The sequence below is a fragment of the Ovis aries genome, chromosome 4 (genome assembly GCF_016772045.2).
Source record: "Ovis aries strain OAR_USU_Benz2616 breed Rambouillet chromosome 4, ARS-UI_Ramb_v3.0, whole genome shotgun sequence".
NCBI classification, from domain to species: domain Eukaryota; kingdom Metazoa; phylum Chordata; class Mammalia; order Artiodactyla; family Bovidae; genus Ovis; species Ovis aries.
Genome location: NC_056057.1, coordinates 91,007,992 through 91,015,215, shown reverse-complemented (window position 1 = coordinate 91,015,215; position 7,224 = coordinate 91,007,992). Strand labels below are relative to the sequence as shown.

Here is a 7,224-nt window from a genome sequence, read left to right as displayed (position 1 = left end):
GGCGGCTGGGGCAGCAGGAAATATAGTGCTCTAGAAGGGTATGGTGGGAGTTCCCTGGTGGCTCAGATGGTAAAGTGTCTGCCTGCAATGTGGGAGACCTGGATTCAATCCCTGGGTTGGGAAGATCCCCTGGAGAAGGGAATGACAACCCACTCCAGTATACTTGCCTGGAAAATCACATGGATGGAGGAACCTGGTTGGCTATAGTCCATTTGGTTGCAAAGAGTTGGACACAACTGAGCAACTTCACTGTCAGAAGGGTATGACAACTAGTATTGGCCAATATACTGCAGTATTCTTGCCTGGAGAACTCCCTCTCTGACAGAGAAGCCTGGCAGCCCACAGTCTACAGGGTCACAAACAGTCGGACAGGACAGAAGCAACCCTGCGCGCATAAACACAAGATTTTTTTTTGTTTGCCTGTGACATCTCTGCCCCATTGAGAGTTGAGCATGAAGGTGATGCAGATGCTTGGTTTATAGGGATCCTGGCAGCACCAAGTGTTCAGGGACACAAACTTCCTCCATGGCCAGAGTTATGGCCCTATCAGTCTTTTTCCAAGCTTCTTGTGGCTAGCGATCAGAAGGCCTCTTTGGCCAGCTTTTCTCCATAGCTCCACCCATTCAAGCACATAGAGTCGCCCCCCTGACTGGGGTCCTACTCTGTAGATCTGTGCATCAGGCACTTGAAGGGGCACACTGGGTGTGGTCCTACTCTGTAGTTCAGTGTGTCAGGCTTTTGATGGGCCAGCCTCTCTATTGTTCGGCTGCTGATGCTGGCATATGGAGAGAGAGAGCTTATAGTGATGGCTCTACCCTCTACGTGTGACTCAGCAGTATCGCCTTGCTTCCATGTCTTCCTGACTTTCCTCCACAGGCATTTTCCACCATAATCTTCTCCCTCACATCCCCTTAATCTGTCTTTCCACAATCAACAGTAGCCCTCACACTGGGATTGCTTCACAATCCCTAAACGCCAGCTCCCAGCCATTGACCCTTCTAAGAGACCCATGTTCCTGCCTGGCATATGTATGGTTGCGGCAAGGACTGTCTGATTCTCATTCCATTTAGGCTGCCACAGATTAGCTGTTTCACTCTCAGCCTTAAATGTTTCTCCTGTGACTCAGACAATTGCCCCGCTCTGGGGATTAGACCCCTGTTTCACTTCCCCCACCCGCCGAAGGGCAAGTCCTATTAATACTCTTGTTTTTTTTTTTTTTTTTTCCCCTAGTTCCTTCGACCTACCAAGTTTTGCACGGTTCTTTATATTCTTTTCCACTGGTCAAGTCCTCCTTTCTGCCCTCAGCTGGTGTTCTACATGCATTTCTGTGTCTGTAGGTGTATTCCTGATGTATCCATAGAGAGAGATGTACTCCACATCCACCTACTCCTCTACATCTTGTTCTTCAATAGGTGACCTTTTAAGGCCGGCTTTTTCATTTATCCTAATATGCTTGAAGTCCATCCAAGCTGTGTGTATCAATAGTTTGCTCCCTTACACTGCAGGATAACATCACATGGTGTGCATAGTTGCTTTAACCACACACTCAACTGCAGGACCTGGGTTGTTTCATTTGGGGTTATTACAAATGAAAGTGCTAAGAACATCTGTATAGAAATTTTTGTGCCAAAATAGGTTTTCATTTCTTTGGGATAAATGTACAGGAAAATAACCACTGGGTAATAAATTATGTGTATGTTTAACTTTGGTAGAAGTTTCCAAACTCTTTTTTCCAGAATGGCTTACCATCACACATTCCATTCAGACAGAATGGAAACCACAGTTACAGAAAACTAACCAAATTGATCCCTTGGCTCAAAGCTTTGTCTAACTCAGTGAAACAATGAACCATGTCATGGAGGGCCACCGAAGACGGATCATGGTGGAGAGTTCTGACAAAACATGGTCCACTGCAGAAGGGGATGGCAAACCACTTCACTATTCTTGTTTTGAGAATCCCATGAACAGTATAAAAATACAAAAAGATATGACAATGAAAGATGAACTCCCCAGATCAGTAGGTGCCCAATATGCTATTGGAGAAAGAATTAAAGTGGAGAAAGAATTAAAAGGCTGAGTCAAAGTAAAAACAAAACCCAGTTGTGGATGTGACTGGTGATGGAAGTAAAGTCAGATGCTGTAAAGAATAATATTGCATAGGGACCTGGAATATTACATCCTTGAATCAGGAAGTGGTCAAACAGGAGATGGCAAGAAAGAACATCAACAATTTAGGAATCAAGGAACTGAAATGGACCAGAATGGGCGAATTTAATTCAGATGACAATTACATCTACTACATTGGGCAAGAATCCCTTCGAAGAAATGGAGTAGTCCTCGTAGTCAACAAGAGTCCAAAATGCAGTACTTGTATGCAATCTCAAAAACGACAGAATAATCTCCGTTCATCTCCAAGGCAAACCATTCAATATCACAATAATCCAAGTCTATGCCCCAAACACTAATTCTGAAGAAGCTGAAGTTGAATGATTCTATGAAGACCTATAAGACCTTCTATAGATAACACACAAAAAATATGTCCTTTTCATCATAGGGGACTGTAGTGCAAAAGTAGGAAGTCAAGAGATACCTGGAGTAATAGGCAAGTTTGGCCTTGGAATTCAAAATGAAGCAGGGCAAAGACTAACAGATTTTTGCCAAGAGAATGCACTGATCATAGCAAACTCCCTCTACCACACACAAAAGAAGACTCTACACACGGACATCACCAGATGGTCAACATCAAAATCATATTGATTATATTCTTTGCAGCCAAAGATGGAGAAGCCCTATAGAGTCAGCACAAACAAGATTGGGAGCTAACTGAAGTTGAGATCATGAACTCCTTATTGCAAAATTCAGACTTAAATTGAAGAAAGTAGGGAAAACCACTAGACCATTCTGGTATGACCTGAATCAAGTCCTGTATGATTACACTGTAGAAGTGACAAAAAGATTCAAGGGATGAGATCTGACAGATAGAATTTTACAGGAGGCAGTGATCAAAACCATCCCCAAGAAAAAGAAATGCAGAAAGGCAAAATGGTTGTCTGAGGAGGCCTTAAAAATAGCTGAGAAAAGAGAAGTAAACAGCAAAAGAGAAAAGGAAAGATATATCAATCTGAATGCAGAGTTACAAAGAATAGCAAGGAGAGATAAGAAACCCTTTCTAAGTGATCAATGCAAAGAAATAGAGGAAAACAATAGAATAGGAAAGACTAGAGATCTCTTCAAGAATATTAGAGACACCAAGGGAACATTTCATGCAAAGATGGGCACAATAAAGGACAGAAATTGTATGGACCTAACAGAAGCAGAAGAGATCAAGAAGGGGTGGCAAGAATACACAGAAGAACTATACAAGAACAATACTTAAAAGGTCTTAATGATCCAGATAACCACAATGGTGTGGTCACTCACCTAAAGCTAGACATCCTGGAATGGGAGGTCAAGTGGGCCATAAGAAGCATTACTTCAAACAAAGCTAGTGGAGCTGATAGAATTCCAGCTGAGATATTTCAAATTCTAAAAGATGATGATGTGAAAGAGCTCCGCTCAGTATGCCAGCTATTTGGAAAACTCAGCAATGGCCACAGGAGTGGAAAAGGTCAGTTTTCATCCCAATACAAAAGAAAGGCAATACCAAAGAATGTTCAAACTAACACACAGTTGTACTCATCTCAAGCAAAATAATGCTCAAAATTCTCCAAGTGAAGCTTCAGCAGTATGTGAACTGAGAAATTTCAGATATTCAAGCTGGATTTAGAAAAGGCAGAGGAACCAGATATCAAATTTCTGACATCCATTGATCATCAAAAAAGCAAGAGAATTCCAGAAAGATATTTACTTATGCTTCATTGATTATGCTGAAGTCTTTGACTCTGTGGATCACAACAAACTGTGGAAAATTCTTAAAGACATGGGAATAGCAGACCAACTTACCTGCCTCCTGAGATATCTGTAAGCAGGTCAAGAAGCAACAGTTAGAATTGAACGTGGAAAAATGGACTGGTTCTAAATTGGGAAAGGAGTACGTTAAGGCTGTATATTGCCACCCTGCTTATTTAGCTTACATGCAGAGTCCATCATGCAAAATGCTGGGCCAGATGAAGCACAAGCTGGAATGAAGTTTGTTGGGAGAAATATCAACAACCTCAGATATGCAGATGACACCAAGGAAGAAAGTGAAGAGGAATTAAAGATCCTCTTGATGGAAGAGGGGAATAAAAAAGCTGGCTTAAAACTCAACATTTAAAAAATAAAAATCATGGCATCCGGTCCTATCACTTCATGGCAAACAGATGGGGAAAGAATGGAAACAGTGACAGAATTTATTTTCTTGGCTGAGAAAATCACTTTAGATGGTGACTATAGCCATGAAATTAAAAGATGCTTGCTCCTTAGAAGAAAAGCTATGACCAACCTAGACAGCATATTGAAAAAACAGAGACATCACTTTGCCTACAAAGGTCCATATGGACCTTTCTCCAATAGTCACATGAGGTACAATATAAATTGGGATTCCAATTCACTCATATTCTGAGCTCTTTTGGACCTGTATGAATTGAAAGCAAGTGTAGATTACCCATCCAGTCTTTGTACATTTATCTCCTATGAAACAGGAAAATATAAGCTTGACAACTCCTTGATCCATCATCTGGTACATGGCTTGGTGTGAAAATCAACAAGTGAAGGCCAAACAGTTATATGAGGATGGAAATAATACCAGCCTGCAACTCTCATCGGGTGACCTGTTAGTTCAGCCAATCTCTCTACCTCTGTTGAGGCCACAGACAACTATTTGGAGAAATTTCCACTCTATCCTTCCTCTTATCAGAACATTGCAAGATGATGACAAAATGAACATGAACACTTATGTTGATGTCAACTTTTCAGCAACAGTACAGATTTCAGTTCCAGTATATGTAAATTTGGAGTCACTACTTAAATCACCATTCAACGCCCCTATGCACAACCCCATCACCTCCTCCTTCTCTGTGCTGACATGTGATTTGAGACATACTAGGAAAGCACCCAGATGAAGCTCTCACTGCCTGCACCACCAGCACTGCCATCTTGACCCAGTCCAACTCACATCTGCCTCCCACCAGGTTGGGCCGACCAATGAGTTGCTCAGGTGTGTGGGTTGAATCCAAACATTCTTTGCTTAAATCCACAGCACTAAGTGTCTAAGAAAGACAAAAACTTTTGTTCTGAATGATCATGTATTTTTTAATGTTTTTTACTAAGTTATTAGTCATTCCAATTCAAATATATTAATTTCACAGATTTCACCCAGGAAAAATGCTACTCATTACCTCTTAATAATTTTTTATTAATGCTGCATTTTTCAGTATTAAAAAAATGATTGCAATACCATACACGAAGTTTTCATTCAGAATAATTCATGTTTTTAAAATTATTAGATTGATTTAGTAATTGATAATCAAAATTCTTTTCTTATAAACTTTTATATCAATCCGAGTAAAAACAATTTTTCCTTATTTAGAGACTAACAGAATTTATTTAAAATGGCAAAAAAAGTTAGTAAATGTACACTTGCTATTTTACGGTCTACTAGTTATATTTCTAAAAAAACCCCTTTTCAATATTTTTGCATCATTGATATCTGGAAAAATAATCAGGGTTATAAAAATCCAAGCCCGATTATCTGTATTCTCAGGTTCCTCAAACTTTGTTCTCAATTATATGAAGAGCACAATGCAGCATTATAGCACTTGAGGCTTAATATCATTTCATTCAATTCTGTAGCTTCAAATACCTAATGATCATGAAAAATGATAATATTATGATGTGATTTATAAAACTAAAATATTCACTATTTGACTCCGTTTAAAGCAACAAATAACAAAATACTGATATCTTAATAGTTCTTAACAGTAACTTAAAATCTAAGAGGGTACAGCATGCTTGGGGCTGGTGCACGGGGATGACCCAGAGGGATGTTGTGGGAGTGGGGTTCATGTTTGGGATCGAATGCACACCTGTGGTGGATTCATGTCAATGTATGGCAAAACCAATACAGTATTGTAAAGTAAAATAAAGAAAAAATAAAAATATTTTTAAATTTTTTTTTAAAAATCAATGAGAAAAGAATAAGAAAAAATTTAAAAATAAATTAAAATAAATAAAATAAAATCTAAGACTGATGGTGACAAGTAGGGTACACACCAGTTCAGCATAATGGCTGCCCTCAGTTCTTACAGGTCAGTTAACATATTATTGGCCTATGCCCAACGTGTATTATTTTGACTATCACCCCTGAATATACCTGTCCTTCCTCTAAGCTAAACTGGGCACAGTTTAGACAGACAAACAGAAAGACAAACAAGTTTAAACCATTAGTCTGACAACCAAAATGCATTAAAAATTCATAGATAATTAATGAGAAACTAATTTCTCATTACCAAACATTACCAAACAGAGTACCAAACAGGGAACTCTAAACAATGCTCTGTGGTGACCTAATGGGAAGGAAATTCAAAAGAAGAGGGGATATATGTGTACATATGACTGAATTACTTTGCTGTATGGATTTTCCAGTGGTCATGTATAGATGTGAGAGTTGGACTGTCAAGAAAGCTGAGTGCCGAAGAACTGATGCTTTTGAACTATGATGTTGGAGAAGACTCTTGAGAGTCCCTGGGACTGCAAGGAGATCCAACCAATCCATTCTGAAGGAGATCAACCCTGGGATTTCTTTGGAAGGAATGATGCTAAAGCTGAAACTCCAGTACTTTGGCCACCTCACGTGAAGAGTTGACTCATTGGAAAAGACTTTGATGCTGGGAGGGATCGGGGGCAGGAGGAGAAGGGGACGACCGAGGATGAGATGGCTGGATGGCATAACTGACTCGATGGACGTGAGTCTGAGTGAACTCTGGCAGTTGGTGATGGACAGGGATGCCTGGCGTGCTGCAATTCATGGGGTCGCAAAGAGTCAGACACGACTGAGCGACTGAACTGACTGAACTGAGAGTGGAAACTAACACAACACTGTAAAGCAACTATGTGTGTTAGTAGTTCAGTCAAATCTGTCTCTTTGCAATGGAATTCACCAGGTAAGAATACTAGGGTGGAAAGCATTCCCTTCTCCAGGGGATCTTCCCAACCCAGGGATCAAACCAGGGTGTCCTGCATCAAAGGTGGATTCTTTACCATCTAACCAACCAGGGAAGCCCAAAGCAACTATAACCAATGAAT

At 40.2% G+C, this 7,224-nt stretch overlaps 1 pseudogene; it reads right to left on the bottom strand.

The window, feature by feature from the left end:
- Positions 1-535: 535 nt before the first annotated feature.
- On the bottom strand, positions 536-5,075 carry LOC101102898 (lys-63-specific deubiquitinase BRCC36-like; annotated as a pseudogene).
- Between the last annotated feature and the right edge of the window lie 2,149 nt (positions 5,076-7,224).